This window comes from Corythoichthys intestinalis, chromosome 6, assembly GCF_030265065.1.
Source record: "Corythoichthys intestinalis isolate RoL2023-P3 chromosome 6, ASM3026506v1, whole genome shotgun sequence".
Classification (NCBI taxonomy): Eukaryota; Metazoa; Chordata; class Actinopteri; order Syngnathiformes; family Syngnathidae; genus Corythoichthys; species Corythoichthys intestinalis.
In genome coordinates, this window is record NC_080400.1 from 54203765 (window position 1) to 54220092 (window position 16328).

Consider the following 16328-nt stretch of genomic DNA (forward strand, 5'->3'; position numbering starts at 1 on the left):
TGTTTTTACCGTATAGAAAGGTCTGCGTAGCAGAACTTCAAAAATTGACTCAAACTCTTGCTGTTCCTCCCCACGGAAATCTTTAGTAAAAGGCGAAAGATTTATACGGTCTGAAAAGGAACAAGAGTGTTCTGCCTTGCATTTGACGGAACCGGCTGGGAGATGATCGGCGATAGCATTTTAACACAGGCTCTCAAGCGCTACAAACCAGTGGGGGGCGTGCCGAGTCGCACCGAGCAGCCAATCGTTTCGTCCCCAAGGAGGAATTTCACTGCAAATGTAGACCGTAGAAATCTGGAGACTCTAAGGATTGACCGTTGGCTCGAGTCTACAGCAGGGGTGCCCAAGTCGGGTCTTGGAGAGCCCCTATCCAGCTTGTTTTCCATGTCTCCCTCCTTTACACACCTGAACCAAATGATCAGTTCATCAGCAAGCTCTGCAGGAGCCTGATTATTTTGATTCAGGTGTGTCGGACAGTCGTGCACCCAGACCGGATGCGGAACTGTAGCCGGAGAAGGAGGCGGGGGCGGCGAAAACCGGAAGCCGAGGGCAAACGGGGTGCCGGTCCAGGCTACCTGACTGCGATCAACTGATTGCGCTTGCAAGACACCAGATTGGTGAAAACGTTTCCTCTCTACGGCCCTTTATGGAATACTTTGCCCACCCTTGCTGTAGACTCTACGGGCTGACCATTGGCTCGAATGTCCTCAGCGATCGGGCTCCAGCCAGTCGCAAGCTTCTCTAGATCCTACATTTTGGGCCAATGGCGGAGAACATGAGAGAGGCAAGGAGGGTGTTACTCTGAAGCTCAACACTGACAATTCCAGACCCACACCAGGGCCATGCAGTTTTTCATTGGCGCATTTCAAGTTTGATTTAATAGTAAATCAGGGGAGAGCGCGTACGCAGTCTCCCACTACCATAAATTTTGCAGTTGAGATTCCCACATTTGGGGAATTCATAAAGGTCATCGAAACCGGAGTTGTGCAATGGTTAAGACTCGCCTTAGGAAAACCACCTGCTTGATCATGGTGTCTCCCCTGCCAGGTAAGTATGATTTGCACGCCTCTGCAAAGCCGAGGTCTTGAGCGCGCAGGCCATCTTCGTTCATGAGCTCGTTTGTTACACACCTATAAAATAGTAACAAACACACATAATGGACAAGGCAACTACAGTAAAACTGTCAACGCACAACTAGTCGTCAACTGACTTGAACTTTAAATTAGCTTTAAAGAATGTGCAAAACAATCCCAGCATGCATTGCTGCTCCTCCAAAAGCTCAGCTGAAACGGTTGCCCGTACTCTGTCAATGTGCATGCGCCACTGAAAGCTCCAGATGCTTTGAAATTGTAGTTATTTCTCAAAGCTAGGACAACCTTCCACTCACTTTCCTGTTTGTTTGGTCAGGAATAGACACTGCTGCTGACATGTTAGGGTCCAACCCGGAATGGATGCTACGTGACTCTTCTGGGTTCAGACTGCAGGCATATCCGATTCCAGTCGGATTCCTCCTCCAATCAGATTTTTTTGAGCTGACAGTTCACACATTCTTTGTAAGTGTCCAAATCAGACATGGGCCAGTTCAGAGGCCCACATTATTGACACACCTGACAGGTTCCTGTGGCAACAAAGACGTCATTCAGAGTAGAGTAAGGTCACGGACAGTCAAAACCCATCTGAGCTGCTCAGACAGAGAATATTGGATTTCGGCCGCCGCTCCTAACTGATTTCGTCACCGATTCGCTTTTCAGCAAGACTCGGTTTTGCTTTCACCAGTAGAAGGGGGCGCACCGTTCCTGGAGGTACTGCAATACCAGGTCGATGCATGGAGTGGACGGAGCAAGCCCCTATTCCGTCCCCTAGGCCCAAAAATCAATTTAATATATGGTTCCCGGATAGGGGACGTATCAGATATTAAACTGATAAGAACAGATACTACACTTGATCTTAGCCAAAAGGCCGAGAAGCGATAACCACAAACTGGCACGAGGGACAGGCTCATTCCAGCCAATCCGGCCTAAAGTCATGGTCACACATGTCAAATGACAAAAGCAACACGCATACACAAAAAATCTATCAAGACGGTCCAGCTGCGGCCTGCAGTAGTCACAGGGGGCGCGGTTGGCGGATGACAAACGCTTGATCTGATCGGTCGTTGAAAGCAAGGGAAACAAGCTCAAGCTGGTCAGAAGAGGAGACCCAAAACCATTCGTTCCTCCAGCATCTAATTTTAGAACTAGTATAGTCATCCTTTAAATTCATATGGTTAATTTTTGGCTAGGATTATAAAAGTCATAATGTTCCAAGGTCTAGTGAAGTTTAGTTGTGAAACCCCTTAAGTTAAGTTTAGAGTGAATCGTGGGTAATCAATTTCTTAGCCCCTCACACCCCAAGCTGTACTATTGGGGACGCCGGCGTCCCCTTGATTTCTCTGGGCCACAATGGCTGTTGTACTCGTCATAAAGACGTCATTTCTGGCCAGTATATAGACGAATAGTCGCTCTTTCATTCAACACCGGATGGCAGCACTGTCACATCTTCCCGCGGCGACTGAAAACATCCAGTCGAAGTTCGCGTCACTGGCCTCCACCTGACATCTGCAATGTTTCATATCAGGTCTGTGCTAGAATAATCCATTTTTTCAGAATTGCGTCGACAAAATGACATCACAACGACAAGACAGGGGTAGAAGAAGGTGTGGAACACCAGCAGAAGAGCATCCAGTCTTCTCTGAACTACATTTTGGGCCAATGGCGGTGGAACATGAGGAATGTATCCAGGGTGTGGCTCTGAAGCAGTTTGAAATCCCGGAGCATTTAGCCCATCGCTAACACGACAAGACTCACTTGGCCGAACAACACACCCTTTCACTTTGTTTTTACCGTATAGAAAGGTCTGCTTAGCAGAACTTCAAAAATTGACTTAAACTCTTGCTGTTCCTCCCCACGGAAATCTTTAGTAAAAGGCGAAAGATTTATACGGTCTGAAAAGGAACAAGAGTGTACTTCCTTGCATTTGACGGAACCGGCTGGGAGATGATCGGCGATAGCATTTTAACACAGGCTCTCAAGCGCTACAAACCAGTGGGGGGCGTGCCGAGTCGCACCGAGCAGCCAATCGTTTCGTCCCCAAGGAGGAATTTCACTGCAAATGTAGACCGTAGAAATCTGGAGACTCTAAGGATTGACCGTTGGCTCGAGTCTACAGCAGGGGTGCCCAAGTCGGGTCTTGGAGAGCCCCTATCCAGCTTGTTTTCCATGTCTCCCTCCTTTACACACCTGAACCAAATGATCAGTTCATCAGCAAGCTCTGCAGGAGCCTGATTATTTTGATTCAGGTGTGTCGGACAGTCGTGCACCCAGACCGGATGCGGAACTGTAGCCGGAGAAGGAGGCGGGGGCGGCGAAAACCGGAAGCCGAGGGCAAACGGGGTGCCGGTCCAGGCTACCTGACTGCGATCAACTGATTGCGCTTGCAAGACACCAGATTGGTGAAAACGTTTCCTCTCTACGGCCCTTTATGGAATACTTTGCCCACCCTTGCTGTAGACTCTACGGGCTGACCATTGGCTCGAATGTCCTCAGCGATCGGGCTCCAGCCAGTCGCAGGCTTCTCTAGATCCTACATTTTGGGCCAATGGCGGAGAACATGAGAGAGGCAAGGAGGGTGTTACTCTGAAGCTCAACACTGACAATTCCAGACCCACACCAGGGCCATGCAGTTTTTCATTGGCGCATTTCAAGTTTGATTTAACAGTAAATCAGGGGAGAGCGCGTACGCAGTCCCCCACTACCATAAATTTTGCAGTTGAGATTCCCACATTTGGGGAATTCATAAAGGTCATCGAAACCGGAGTTGTGCAATGGTTAAGACTCGCCTTAGGAAAACCACCTGCTTGATCATGGTGTCTCCCCTGCCAGGTAAGTATGAGTTGCACGCCTCTGCAAAGCCGAGGTCTTGAGCGCGCAGGCCATCTTCGTTCATGAGCTCGTTTGTTACACACCTATAAAATAGTAACAAACACTCATAATGGACAAGGCAACTACAGTAAAACTGTTAACGCACAACTAGTCGTCAACTGACTTGAACTTTAAATTAGCTTTAAAGAATGTGCAAAACAATCCCAGCATGCATTGCTGCTCCTCCAAAAGCTCAGCTGAAACGGTTGCCCGTACTCTGTCAATGTGCATGCGCCACTGAAAGCTACAGATGCTTTGAAATTGTAGTTATTTCTCAAAGCTAGGACAACCTTCCACTCACTTTCCTGTTTGTTTGGTCAGGAATAGACACTGCTGCTGACATGTTAGGGTCCAACCCGGAATGGATGCTACGTGACTCTTCTGGGTTCAGACTGCAGGCATATCCGATTCCAGTCGGATTCCTCCTCCAATCAGATTTTTTTGAGCTGACTGTTCACACATTCTTTGTAAGGGTCCAAATCAGACCTGGGCCAGTTCAGAGGCCCACATTATTGACACACCTGACAGGTTCCTGTGGCAACAAAGACGTCATTCAGAGTAGAGTAAGGTCACGGACAGTCAAAACCCATCTGAGCTGCTAAGACAGAGAATATTGGATTTCGGCCGCCGCTCCTAACTGATTTCGTCACCGATTCGCTTTTCAGCAAGACTCGGTTTTGCTTTCACCAGTAGAAGGGGGCGCACCGTTCCTGGAGGTACTGCAATACCAGGTCGATGCATGGAGTGGACGGAGCAAGCCCCTATTCCATCTCCTAGGCCCAAAAATCAATTTAATATATGGTCCCCGGATAGGGGACGTATCAGATATTAAACTGATAAGAACAGATACTACACTTGATCTTAGCCAAAAGGCCGAGAAGCGATAACCACAAACTGGCACGAGGGACAGGCTCATTCCAGCCAATCCGGCCTAAAGTCATGGTCACACATGTCAAATGACAAAAGCAACACGCATACACAAAAAATCTATCAAGACGGTCCAGCTGCGGCCTGCAGTAGTCACAGGGGGCGCGGTTGGCGGATGACAAACGCTTGATCTGATCGGTCGTTGAAAGCAAGGGAAACAAGCTCAAGCTGGTCAGAAGAGGAGACCCAAAACCATTCGTTCCTCCAGCATCTAATTTTAGAACTAGTATAGTCATCCTTTAAATTCATATGGTTAATTTTTGGCTAGGATTATAAAAGTCATAATGTTCCAAGGTCTAGTGAAGTTTAGTTGTGAAACCCCTTAAGTTAAGTTTAGAGTGAATCGTGGGTAATCAATTTCTTAGCCCCTCACACCCCAAGCTGTACTATTGGGGACGCCGGCGTCCCCTTGATTTCTCTGGGCCACAATGGCTGTTGTACTCGTCATAAAGACGTCATTTCTGGCCAGTATATAGACGAATAGTCGCTCTTTCATTCAACACCGGATGGCAGCACTGTCACATCTTCCCGCGGCGACTGAAAACATCCAGTCGAAGTTCGCGTCACTGGCCTCCACCTGACATCTGCAATGTTTCATATCAGGTCTGTGCTAGAATAATCCATTTTTTCAGAATTGCGTCGACAAAATGACATCACAACGACAAGACAGGGGTAGAAGAAGGTGTGGAACACCAGCAGAAGAGCATCCAGTCTTCTCTGAACTACATTTTGGGCCAATGGCGGTGGAACATGAGGAATGTATCCAGGGTGTGGCTCTGAAGCAGTTTGAAATCCCGGAGCATTTAGCCCATCGCTAACACGACAAGACTCACTTGGCCGAACAACACACCCTTTCACTTTGTTTTTACCGTATAGAAAGGTCTGCTTAGCAGAACTTCAAAAATTGACTCAAACTCTTGCTGTTCCTCCCCACGGAAATCTTTAGTAAAAGGCGAAAGATTTATACGGTCTGAAAAGGAACAAGAGTGTACTTCCTTGCATTTGACGGAACCGGCTGGGAGATGATCGGCGATAGCATTTTAACACAGGCTCTCAAGCGCTACAAACCAGTGGGGGGCGTGCCGAGTCGCACCGAGCAGCCAATCGTTTCGTCCCCAAGGAGGAATTTCACTGCAAATGTAGACCGTAGAAATCTGGAGACTCTAAGGATTGACCGTTGGCTCGAGTCTACAGCAGGGGTGCCCAAGTCGGGTCTTGGAGAGCCCCTATCCAGCTTGTTTTCCATGTCTCCCTCCTTTACACACCTGAACCAAATGATCAGTTCATCAGCAAGCTCTGCAGGAGCCTGATTATTTTGATTCAGGTGTGTCGGACAGTCGTGCACCCAGACCGGATGCGGAACTGTAGCCGGAGAAGGAGGCGGGGGCGGCGAAAACCGGAAGCCGAGGGCAAACGGGGTGCCGGTCCAGGCTACCTGACTGCGATCAACTGATTGCGCTTGCAAGACACCAGATTGGTGAAAACGTTTCCTCTCTACGGCCCTTTATGGAATACTTTGCCCACCCTTGCTGTAGACTCTACGGGCTGACCATTGGCTCGAATGTCCTCAGCGATCGGGCTCCAGCCAGTCGCAGGCTTCTCTAGATCCTACATTTTGGGCCAATGGCGGAGAACATGAGAGAGGCAAGGAGGGTGTTACTCTGAAGCTCAACACTGACAATTCCAGACCCACACCAGGGCCATGCAGTTTTTCATTGGCGCATTTCAAGTTTGATTTAACAGTAAATCAGGGGAGAGCGCGTACGCAGTCCCCCACTACCATAAATTTTGCAGTTGAGATTCCCACATTTGGGGAATTCATAAAGGTCATCGAAACCGGAGTTGTGCAATGGTTAAGACTCGCCTTAGGAAAACCACCTGCTTGATCATGGTGTCTCCCCTGCCAGGTAAGTATGAGTTGCACGCCTCTGCAAAGCCGAGGTCTTGAGCGCGCAGGCCATCTTCGTTCATGAGCTCGTTTGTTACACACCTATAAAATAGTAACAAACACTCATAATGGACAAGGCAACTACAGTAAAACTGTTAACGCACAACTAGTCGTCAACTGACTTGAACTTTAAATTAGCTTTAAAGAATGTGCAAAACAATCCCAGCATGCATTGCTGCTCCTCCAAAAGCTCAGCTGAAACGGTTGCCCGTACTCTGTCAATGTGCATGCGCCACTGAAAGCTACAGATGCTTTGAAATTGTAGTTATTTCTCAAAGCTAGGACAACCTTCCACTCACTTTCCTGTTTGTTTGGTCAGGAATAGACACTGCTGCTGACATGTTAGGGTCCAACCCGGAATGGATGCTACGTGACTCTTCTGGGTTCAGACTGCAGGCATATCCGATTCCAGTCGGATTCCTCCTCCAATCAGATTTTTTTGAGCTGACTGTTCACACATTCTTTGTAAGGGTCCAAATCAGACCTGGGCCAGTTCAGAGGCCCACATTATTGACACACCTGACAGGTTCCTGTGGCAACAAAGACGTCATTCAGAGTAGAGTAAGGTCACGGACAGTCAAAACCCATCTGAGCTGCTCAGACAGAGAATATTGGATTTCGGCCGCCGCTCCTAACTGATTTCGTCACCGATTCGCTTTTCAGCAAGACTCGGTTTTGCTTTCACCAGTAGAAGGGGGCGCACCGTTCCTGGAGGTACTGCAATACCAGGTCGATGCATGGAGTGGACGGAGCAAGCCCCTATTCCATCTCCTAGGCCCAAAAATCAATTTAATATATGGTCCCCGGATAGGGGACGTATCAGATATTAAACTGATAAGAACAGATACTACACTTGATCTTAGCCAAAAGGCCGAGAAGCGATAACCACAAACTGGCACGAGGGACAGGCTCATTCCAGCCAATCCGGCCTAAAGTCATGGTCACACATGTCAAATGACAAAAGCAACACGCATACACAAAAAATCTATCAAGACGGTCCAGCTGCGGCCTGCAGTAGTCACAGGGGGCGCGGTTGGCGGATGACAAACGCTTGATCTGATCGGTCGTTGAAAGCAAGGGAAACAAGCTCAAGCTGGTCAGAAGAGGAGACCCAAAACCATTCGTTCCTCCAGCATCTAATTTTAGAACTAGTATAGTCATCCTTTAAATTCATATGGTTAATTTTTGGCTAGGATTATAAAAGTCATAATGTTCCAAGGTCTAGTGAAGTTTAGTTGTGAAACCCCTTAAGTTAAGTTTAGAGTGAATCGTGGGTAATCAATTTCTTAGCCCCTCACACCCCAAGCTGTACTATTGGGGACGCCGGCGTCCCCTTGATTTCTCTGGGCCACAATGGCTGTTGTACTCGTCATAAAGACGTCATTTCTGGCCAGTATATAGACGAATAGTCGCTCTTTCATTCAACACCGGATGGCAGCACTGTCACATCTTCCCGCGGCGACTGAAAACATCCAGTCGAAGTTCGCGTCACTGGCCTCCACCTGACATCTGCAATGTTTCATATCAGGTCTGTGCTAGAATAATCCATTTTTTCAGAATTGCGTCGACAAAATGACATCACAACGACAAGACGGGTAGAAGAAGGTGTGGAACACCAGCAGAAGAGCATCCAGTCTTCTCTGAACTACATTTTGGGCCAATGGCGGTGGAACATGAGGAATGTATCCAGGGTGTGGCTCTGAAGCAGTTTGAAATCCCGGAGCATTTAGCCCATCGCTAACACGACAAGACTCACTTGGCCGAACAACACACCCTTTCACTTTGTTTTTACCGTATAGAAAGGTCTGCTTAGCAGAACTTCAAAAATTGACTCAAACTCTTGCTGTTCCTCCCCACGGAAATCTTTAGTAAAAGGCGAAAGATTTATACGGTCTGAAAAGGAACAAGAGTGTACTTCCTTGCATTTGACGGAACCGGCTGGGAGATGATCGGCGATAGCATTTTAACACAGGCTCTCAAGCGCTACAAACCAGTGGGGGGCGTGCCGAGTCGCACCGAGCAGCCAATCGTTTCGTCCCCAAGGAGGAATTTCACTGCAAATGTAGACCGTAGAAATCTGGAGACTCTAAGGATTGACCGTTGGCTCGAGTCTACAGCAGGGGTGCCCAAGTCGGGTCTTGGAGAGCCCCTATCCAGCTTGTTTTCCATGTCTCCCTCCTTTACACACCTGAACCAAATGATCAGTTCATCAGCAAGCTCTGCAGGAGCCTGATTATTTTAATTCAGGTGTGTCGGACAGTCGTGCACCCAGACCGGATGCGGAACTGTAGCCGGAGAAGGAGGCGGGGGCGGCGAAAACCGGAAGCCGAGGGCAAACGGGGTGCCGGTCCAGGCTACCTGACTGCGATCAACTGATTGCGCTTGCAAGACACCAGATTGGTGAAAACGTTTCCTCTCTACGGCCCTTTATGGAATACTTTGCCCACCCTTGCTGTAGACTCTACGGGCTGACCATTGGCTCGAATGTCCTCAGCGATCGGGCTCCAGCCAGTCGCAGGCTTCTCTAGATCCTACATTTTGGGCCAATGGCGGAGAACATGAGAGAGGCAAGGAGGGTGTTACTCTGAAGCTCAACACTGACAATTCCAGACCCACACCAGGGCCATGCAGTTTTTCATTGGCGCATTTCAAGTTTGATTTAACAGTAAATCAGGGGAGAGCGCGTACGCAGTCCCCCACTACCATAAATTTTGCAGTTGAGATTCCCACATTTGGGGAATTCATAAAGGTCATCGAAACCGGAGTTGTGCAATGGTTAAGACTCGCCTTAGGAAAACCACCTGCTTGATCATGGTGTCTCCCCTGCCAGGTAAGTATGAGTTGCACGCCTCTGCAAAGCCGAGGTCTTGAGCGCGCAGGCCATCTTCGTTCATGAGCTCGTTTGTTACACACCTATAAAATAGTAACAAACACTCATAATGGACAAGGCAACTACAGTAAAACTGTTAACGCACAACTAGTCGTCAACTGACTTGAACTTTAAATTAGCTTTAAAGAATGTGCAAAACAATCCCAGCATGCATTGCTGCTCCTCCAAAAGCTCAGCTGAAACGGTTGCCCGTACTCTGTCAATGTGCATGCGCCACTGAAAGCTACAGATGCTTTGAAATTGTAGTTATTTCTCAAAGCTAGGACAACCTTCCACTCACTTTCCTGTTTGTTTGGTCAGGAATAGACACTGCTGCTGACATGTTAGGGTCCAACCCGGAATGGATGCTACGTGACTCTTCTGGGTTCAGACTGCAGGCATATCCGATTCCAGTCGGATTCCTCCTCCAATCAGATTTTTTTGAGCTGACTGTTCACACATTCTTTGTAAGGGTCCAAATCAGACCTGGGCCAGTTCAGAGGCCCACATTATTGACACACCTGACAGGTTCCTGTGGCAACAAAGACGTCATTCAGAGTAGAGTAAGGTCACGGACAGTCAAAACCCATCTGAGCTGCTCAGACAGAGAATATTGGATTTCGGCCGCCGCTCCTAACTGATTTCGTCACCGATTCGCTTTTCAGCAAGACTCGGTTTTGCTTTCACCAGTAGAAGGGGGCGCACCGTTCCTGGAGGTACTGCAATACCAGGTCGATGCATGGAGTGGATGGAGCAAGCTCCTATTCCATCTCCTAGGCCCAAAAATCAATTTAATATATGGTCCCCGGATAGGGGACGTATCAGATATTAAACTGATAAGAACAGATACTACACTTGATCTTAGCCAAAAGGCCGAGAAGCGATAACCACAAACTGGCACGAGGGACAGGCTCATTCCAGCCAATCCGGCCTAAAGTCATGGTCACACATGTCAAATGACAAAAGCAACACGCATACACAAAAAATCTATCAAGACGGTCCAGCTGCGGCCTGCAGTAGTCACAGGGGGCGCGGTTGGCGGATGACAAACGCTTGATCTGATCGGTCGTTGAAAGCAAGGGAAACAAGCTCAAGCTGGTCAGAAGAGGAGACCCAAAACCATTCGTTCCTCCAGCATCTAATTTTAGAACTAGTATAGTCATCCTTTAAATTCATATGGTTAATTTTTGGCTAGGATTATAAAAGTCATAATGTTCCAAGGTCTAGTGAAGTTTAGTTGTGAAACCCCTTAAGTTAAGTTTAGAGTGAATCGTGGGTAATCAATTTCTTAGCCCCTCACACCCCAAGCTGTACTATTGGGGACGCCGGCGTCCCCTTGATTTCTCTGGGCCACAATGGCTGTTGTACTCGTCATAAAGACGTCATTTCTGGCCAGTATATAGACGAATAGTCGCTCTTTCATTCAACACCGGATGGCAGCACTGTCACATCTTCCCGCGGCGACTGAAAACATCCAGTCGAAGTTCGCGTCACTGGCCTCCACCTGACATCTGCAATGTTTCATATCAGGTCTGTGCTAGAATAATCCATTTTTTCAGAATTGCGTCGACAAAATGACATCACAACGACAAGACAGGGGTAGAAGAAGGTGTGGAACACCAGCAGAAGAGCATCCAGTCTTCTCTGAACTACATTTTGGGCCAATGGCGGTGGAACATGAGGAATGTATCCAGGGTATGGCTCTGAAGCAGTTTGAAATCCCGGAGCATTTAGCCCATCGCTAACACGACAAGACTCACTTGGCCGAACAACACACCCTTTCACTTTGTTTTTACCGTATAGAAAGGTCTGCTTAGCAGAACTTCAAAAATTGACTCAAACTCTTGCTGTTCCTCCCCACGGAAATCTTTAGTAAAAGGCGAAAGATTTATACGGTCTGAAAAGGAACAAGAGTGTACTTCCTTGCATTTGACGGAACCGGCTGGGAGATGATCGGCGATAGCATTTTAACACAGGCTCTCAAGCGCTACAAACCAGTGGGGGGCGTGCCGAGTCGCACCGAGCAGCCAATCGTTTCGTCCCCAAGGAGGAATTTCACTGCAAATGTAGACCGTAGAAATCTGGAGACTCTAAGGATTGACCGTTGGCTCGAGTCTACAGCAGGGGTGCCCAAGTCGGGTCTTGGAGAGCCCCTATCCAGCTTGTTTTCCATGTCTCCCTCCTTTACACACCTGAACCAAATGATCAGTTCATCAGCAAGCTCTGCAGGAGCCTGATTATTTTAATTCAGGTGTGTCGGACAGTCGTGCACCCAGACCGGATGCGGAACTGTAGCCGGAGAAGGAGGCGGGGGCGGCGAAAACCGGAAGCCGAGGGCAAACGGGGTGCCGGTCCAGGCTACCTGACTGCGATCAACTGATTGCGCTTGCAAGACACCAGATTGGTGAAAACGTTTCCTCTCTACGGCCCTTTATGGAATACTTTGCCCACCCTTGCTGTAGACTCTACGGGCTGACCATTGGCTCGAATGTCCTCAGCGATCGGGCTCCAGCCAGTCGCAGGCTTCTCTAGATCCTACATTTTGGGCCAATGGCGGAGAACATGAGAGAGGCAAGGAGGGTGTTACTCTGAAGCTCAACACTGACAATTCCAGACCCACACCAGGGCCATGCAGTTTTTCATTGGCGCATTTCAAGTTTGATTTAACAGTAAATCAGGGGAGAGCGCGTACGCAGTCCCCCACTACCATAAATTTTGCAGTTGAGATTCCCACATTTGGGGAATTCATAAAGGTCATCGAAACCGGAGTTGTGCAATGGTTAAGACTCGCCTTAGGAAAACCACCTGCTTGATCATGGTGTCTCCCCTGCCAGGTAAGTATGAGTTGCACGCCTCTGCAAAGCCGAGGTCTTGAGCGCGCAGGCCATCTTCGTTCATGAGCTCGTTTGTTACACACCTATAAAATAGTAACAAACACACATAATGGACAAGGCAACTACAGTAAAACTGTTAACGCACAACTAGTCGTCAACTGACTTGAACTTTAAATTAGCTTTAAAGAATGTGCAAAACAATCCCAGCATGCATTGCTGCTCCTCCAAAAGCTCAGCTGAAACGGTTGCCCGTACTCTGTCAATGTGCATGCACCACTGAAAGCTCCAGATGCTTTGAAACTGTAGTTATTTCTCAAAGCTAGGACAACCTTCCACTCACTTTCCTGTTTGTTTGGTCAGGAATAGACACTGCTGCTGACATGTTAGGGTCCAACCCGGAATGGATGCTACGTGACTCTTCTGGGTTCAGACTGCAGGCATATCCGATTCCAGTCGGATTCCTCCTCCAATCAGATTTTTTTGAGCTGACTGTTCACACATTCTTTGTAAGTGTCCAAATCAGACCTGGGCCAGTTCAGAGGCCCACATTATTGACACACCTGACAGGTTCCTGTAGCAACAAAGACGTCATTCAGAGTAGAGTAAGGTCACGGACAGTCAAAACCCATCTGAGCCGCTCCTAACTGATTTCGTCACCGATTCGCTTTTCAGCAAGACTCGGTTTTGCTTTCACCAGTAGAAGGGGGCGCACCGTTTCTGGAGGTACTGCAATACCAGGTCGATGCATGGAGTGGACGGAGCAAGCCCCTATTCCATCTCCTAGGCCCAAAAATCAATTTAATATATGGTCCCCAGATAGGAGACATATCAGATATTAAACTGATAAGAACAGATACTACACTTGATCTTAGCCAAAAGGCCGAGGAGCGATAACCACAAACTGGCACGAGGGACAGGCTCATTCCAGCCAATCCGGCCTAAAGTCATGGTCACACATGTCAAATGACAAAAGCAACACACATACACAAAAAATCTATCAAGACGGTCCAGCTGCGGCCTTCAGTAGTCACAGGGGGCGCGGTTGGCGGATGACAAACGCTTGATCTGATCGGTCGTTGAAAGCAAGGGAAAAAAGCTCAAGCTGGTCAGAAGAGGAGACCCAAAACCATTCGTTCCTCCAGCATCTAATTTTAGAACTAGTATAGTCATCCTTTAAATTCATATGGTTAATTTTCGGCTAGGATTATAAAAGTCATAATGTTCCAAGGTCTAGTGAAGTTTAGTTGTGAAACCCCTTAAGTTAAGTTTAGAGTCAATCGTGGGTAATCAATTTCTTAGCCCCTCACACCCCAAGCTGTACTATTGGGGACGCCGGCGTCCCCTTGATTTCTCTGGGCCACAATGGCTGTTGTACTCGTCATAAAGACGTCATTTCTGGCCAGTATATAGACGAATAGTCGCTCTTTCATTCAACACCGGATGGCAGCACTGTCACATCTTCCCGCGGCGACTGAAAACATCCAGTCGAAGTTCGCGTCACTGGCCTCCACCTGACATCTGCAATGTTTCATATCAGGTCTGTGCTAGAATAATCCATTTTTTCAGAATTGCGTCGACAAAATGACATCACAACGACAAGACAGGGGTAGAAGAAGGTGTGGAACACCAGCAGAAGAGCATCCAGCCTTCTCTGAACTACATTTTGGGCCAATGGCGGTGGAACATGAGGAATGTATCCAGGGTGTGGCTCTGAAGCAGTTTGAAATCCCGGAGCATTTAGCCCATCGCTAACACGACAAGACTCACTTGGCCGAACAACACACCCTTTCACTTTGTTTTTACCGTATAGAAAGGTCTGCTTAGCAGAACTTCAAAAATTGACTCAAACTCTTGCTGTTCCTCCCCACGGAAATCTTTAGTAAAAGGCGAAAGATTTATACGGTCTGAAAAGGAACAAGAGTGTTCTGCCTTGCATTTGACGGAACCGGCTGGGAGATGATCGGCGATAGCATTTTAACACAGGCTCTCAAGCGCTACAAACCAGTGGGGGGCGTGCCGAGTCGCACCGAGCAGCCAATCGTTTCGTCCCCAAGGAGGAATTTCACTGCAAATGTAGACCGTAGAAATCTGGAGACTCTAAGGATTGACCGTTGGCTCGAGTCTACAGCAGGGGTGCCCAAGTCGGGTCTTGGAGAGCCCCTATCCAGCTTGTTTTCCATGTCTCCCTCCTTTACACACCTGAACCAAATGATCAGTTCATCAGCAAGCTCTGCAGGAGCCTGATTATTTTGATTCAGGTGTGTCGGACAGTCGTGCACCCAGACCGGATGCGGAACTGTAGCCGGAGAAGGAGGCGGGGGCGGCGAAAACCGGAAGCCGAGGGCAAACGGGGTGCCGGTCCAGGCTACCTGACTGCGATCAACTGATTGCGCTTGCAAGACACCAGATTGGTGAAAACGTTTCCTCTCTACGGCCCTTTATGGAATACTTTGCCCACCCTTGCTGTAGACTCTACGGGCTGACCATTGGCTCGAAAGTCCTCAGCGATCGGGCTCCAGCCAGTCGCAAGCTTCTCTAGATCCTACATTTTGGGCCAATGGCGGCGAACATGAGAGAGGCAAGGAGGGTGTTACTCTGAAGCTGAACACTGACAATTCCAGACCCACACGCGCGTCGCAGGGCCATGCACTTTTTCATTGGCGCATTTCAAGTTTGATTTAACAGTAACTCAGGGGAGAGCGCGTACGCAGTCCCCCACTACCATAAATTTTGCAGTTGAGATTCCCACATTTGGGGAATTCATAAAGGTCATCGAAACCGGAATTGTGCAATGGTTAAGACTCGCCTTAGGAAAACTACCTGCTTGATTATGGTGTCCCCCCTGCCAGGTAAGTATGTGTTGCACGCCTCTGCAAAGCCGAAGTCTTGAGCGCGCAGGCCATCTTCGTTCATGAGCTCGTTTGTTACACACCTATAAAATAGTAACAAACACACATAATGGACAAGGCAACTACAGTAAAACTGTTAACGCACAACTAATCGTCAACTGACTTGAACTTTAAATTAGCTTTAAAGAATGTGCAAAACAATCCCAGCATGCATTGCTGCTCCTCCAAAAGCTCAGCTGAAACGGTTGCCCGTACTCTGTCAATGCGCATGCGCCACTGAAAGCTCCAGATGCTTTGAAATTGTAGTTATTTCTCAAAGCTAGGACAACCTTCCACTCACTTTCCTGTTTGTTTGGTCAGGAATAGACACTGCTGCTGACATGTTAGGGTCCAACCCGGAATGGATGCTACGTGACTCTTCTGGGTTCAGACTGCAGGCATATCCGATTCCAGTCGGATTCCTCCTCCAATCAGATTTTTTTGAGCTGACTGTTCACACATTCTTTGTAAGTGTCCAAATCAGACCTGGGCCAGTTCAGAGGCTAACATTATTGACACACCTGACAGGTTCCTGTGGCAACAAAGACGTCATTCAGAGTAGAGTAAGGTCACGGACAGTCAAAACCCATCTGAGCTGCTCAGACAGAGAATATTGGATTTCGGCCGCCGCTCCTAACTGATTTCGTCACCGATTCGCTTTTCAGCAAGACTCGGTTTTGCTTTCACCAGTAGAAGGGGGGGGGGGCACCGTTCCTGGAGGTACTGCAATACCAGGTCGATGCATGGAGTGGACGGAGCAAGCCCCTATTCCATCTCCCAGGCCCAAAAATCTATTTAATATATGGTCCCCGGATAGGGGACGTATCAGATATTAAACTGATAAGAACAGATTTTTTTCTTTTGAACATGTTTTATTGATGCTTTTGACAAATAATTTCTTTA

The 16328-nt window shown here is 48.1% G+C and overlaps 18 non-coding genes across 18 annotated transcripts; all 18 read right to left on the minus strand.

Annotated features, from left to right (window-relative positions):
- Positions 1-18: 18 nt before the first annotated feature.
- LOC130918237 (U5 spliceosomal RNA) lies at positions 19-130 on the minus strand. Its single transcript, XR_009063685.1, has one exon. It is a non-coding gene; the product is annotated as a U5 spliceosomal RNA (small nuclear RNA).
- A 758-nt stretch (positions 131-888) lies between these two features.
- LOC130918281 (U1 spliceosomal RNA) lies at positions 889-1055 on the minus strand. The gene has a single exon (XR_009063726.1). It is a non-coding gene; the product is annotated as a U1 spliceosomal RNA (small nuclear RNA).
- A 725-nt stretch (positions 1056-1780) lies between these two features.
- LOC130918173 (U2 spliceosomal RNA) lies at positions 1781-1971 on the minus strand. The gene has a single exon (XR_009063626.1). It is a non-coding gene; the product is annotated as a U2 spliceosomal RNA (small nuclear RNA).
- A 920-nt stretch (positions 1972-2891) lies between these two features.
- Positions 2892-3003, minus strand: LOC130918204 (U5 spliceosomal RNA). The gene has a single exon (XR_009063654.1). It is a non-coding gene; the product is annotated as a U5 spliceosomal RNA (small nuclear RNA).
- Positions 3004-3761: 758 nt separating this feature from the next.
- LOC130918264 (U1 spliceosomal RNA) lies at positions 3762-3928 on the minus strand. Its single transcript, XR_009063710.1, has one exon. It is a non-coding gene; the product is annotated as a U1 spliceosomal RNA (small nuclear RNA).
- Positions 3929-4653: 725 nt separating this feature from the next.
- LOC130918154 (U2 spliceosomal RNA) lies at positions 4654-4844 on the minus strand. Its single transcript, XR_009063607.1, has one exon. It is a non-coding gene; the product is annotated as a U2 spliceosomal RNA (small nuclear RNA).
- Positions 4845-5764: 920 nt separating this feature from the next.
- On the minus strand, positions 5765-5876 carry LOC130918228 (U5 spliceosomal RNA). Its single transcript, XR_009063677.1, has one exon. It is a non-coding gene; the product is annotated as a U5 spliceosomal RNA (small nuclear RNA).
- Positions 5877-6634: 758 nt separating this feature from the next.
- Positions 6635-6801, minus strand: LOC130918265 (U1 spliceosomal RNA). Its single transcript, XR_009063711.1, has one exon. It is a non-coding gene; the product is annotated as a U1 spliceosomal RNA (small nuclear RNA).
- A 725-nt stretch (positions 6802-7526) lies between these two features.
- LOC130918155 (U2 spliceosomal RNA) lies at positions 7527-7717 on the minus strand. Its single transcript, XR_009063608.1, has one exon. It is a non-coding gene; the product is annotated as a U2 spliceosomal RNA (small nuclear RNA).
- Positions 7718-8635: 918 nt separating this feature from the next.
- LOC130918229 (U5 spliceosomal RNA) lies at positions 8636-8747 on the minus strand. Its single transcript, XR_009063678.1, has one exon. It is a non-coding gene; the product is annotated as a U5 spliceosomal RNA (small nuclear RNA).
- A 758-nt stretch (positions 8748-9505) lies between these two features.
- Positions 9506-9672, minus strand: LOC130918267 (U1 spliceosomal RNA). The gene has a single exon (XR_009063712.1). It is a non-coding gene; the product is annotated as a U1 spliceosomal RNA (small nuclear RNA).
- Positions 9673-10397: 725 nt separating this feature from the next.
- Positions 10398-10588, minus strand: LOC130918125 (U2 spliceosomal RNA). Its single transcript, XR_009063579.1, has one exon. It is a non-coding gene; the product is annotated as a U2 spliceosomal RNA (small nuclear RNA).
- A 920-nt stretch (positions 10589-11508) lies between these two features.
- On the minus strand, positions 11509-11620 carry LOC130918230 (U5 spliceosomal RNA). The gene has a single exon (XR_009063679.1). It is a non-coding gene; the product is annotated as a U5 spliceosomal RNA (small nuclear RNA).
- A 758-nt stretch (positions 11621-12378) lies between these two features.
- On the minus strand, positions 12379-12545 carry LOC130918268 (U1 spliceosomal RNA). The gene has a single exon (XR_009063713.1). It is a non-coding gene; the product is annotated as a U1 spliceosomal RNA (small nuclear RNA).
- A 693-nt stretch (positions 12546-13238) lies between these two features.
- Positions 13239-13429, minus strand: LOC130918177 (U2 spliceosomal RNA). The gene has a single exon (XR_009063630.1). It is a non-coding gene; the product is annotated as a U2 spliceosomal RNA (small nuclear RNA).
- Positions 13430-14349: 920 nt separating this feature from the next.
- On the minus strand, positions 14350-14461 carry LOC130918231 (U5 spliceosomal RNA). The gene has a single exon (XR_009063680.1). It is a non-coding gene; the product is annotated as a U5 spliceosomal RNA (small nuclear RNA).
- Positions 14462-15227: 766 nt separating this feature from the next.
- On the minus strand, positions 15228-15394 carry LOC130918115 (U1 spliceosomal RNA). Its single transcript, XR_009063570.1, has one exon. It is a non-coding gene; the product is annotated as a U1 spliceosomal RNA (small nuclear RNA).
- Positions 15395-16123: 729 nt separating this feature from the next.
- Positions 16124-16310, minus strand: LOC130918179 (U2 spliceosomal RNA). The gene has a single exon (XR_009063632.1). It is a non-coding gene; the product is annotated as a U2 spliceosomal RNA (small nuclear RNA).
- Between the last annotated feature and the right edge of the window lie 18 nt (positions 16311-16328).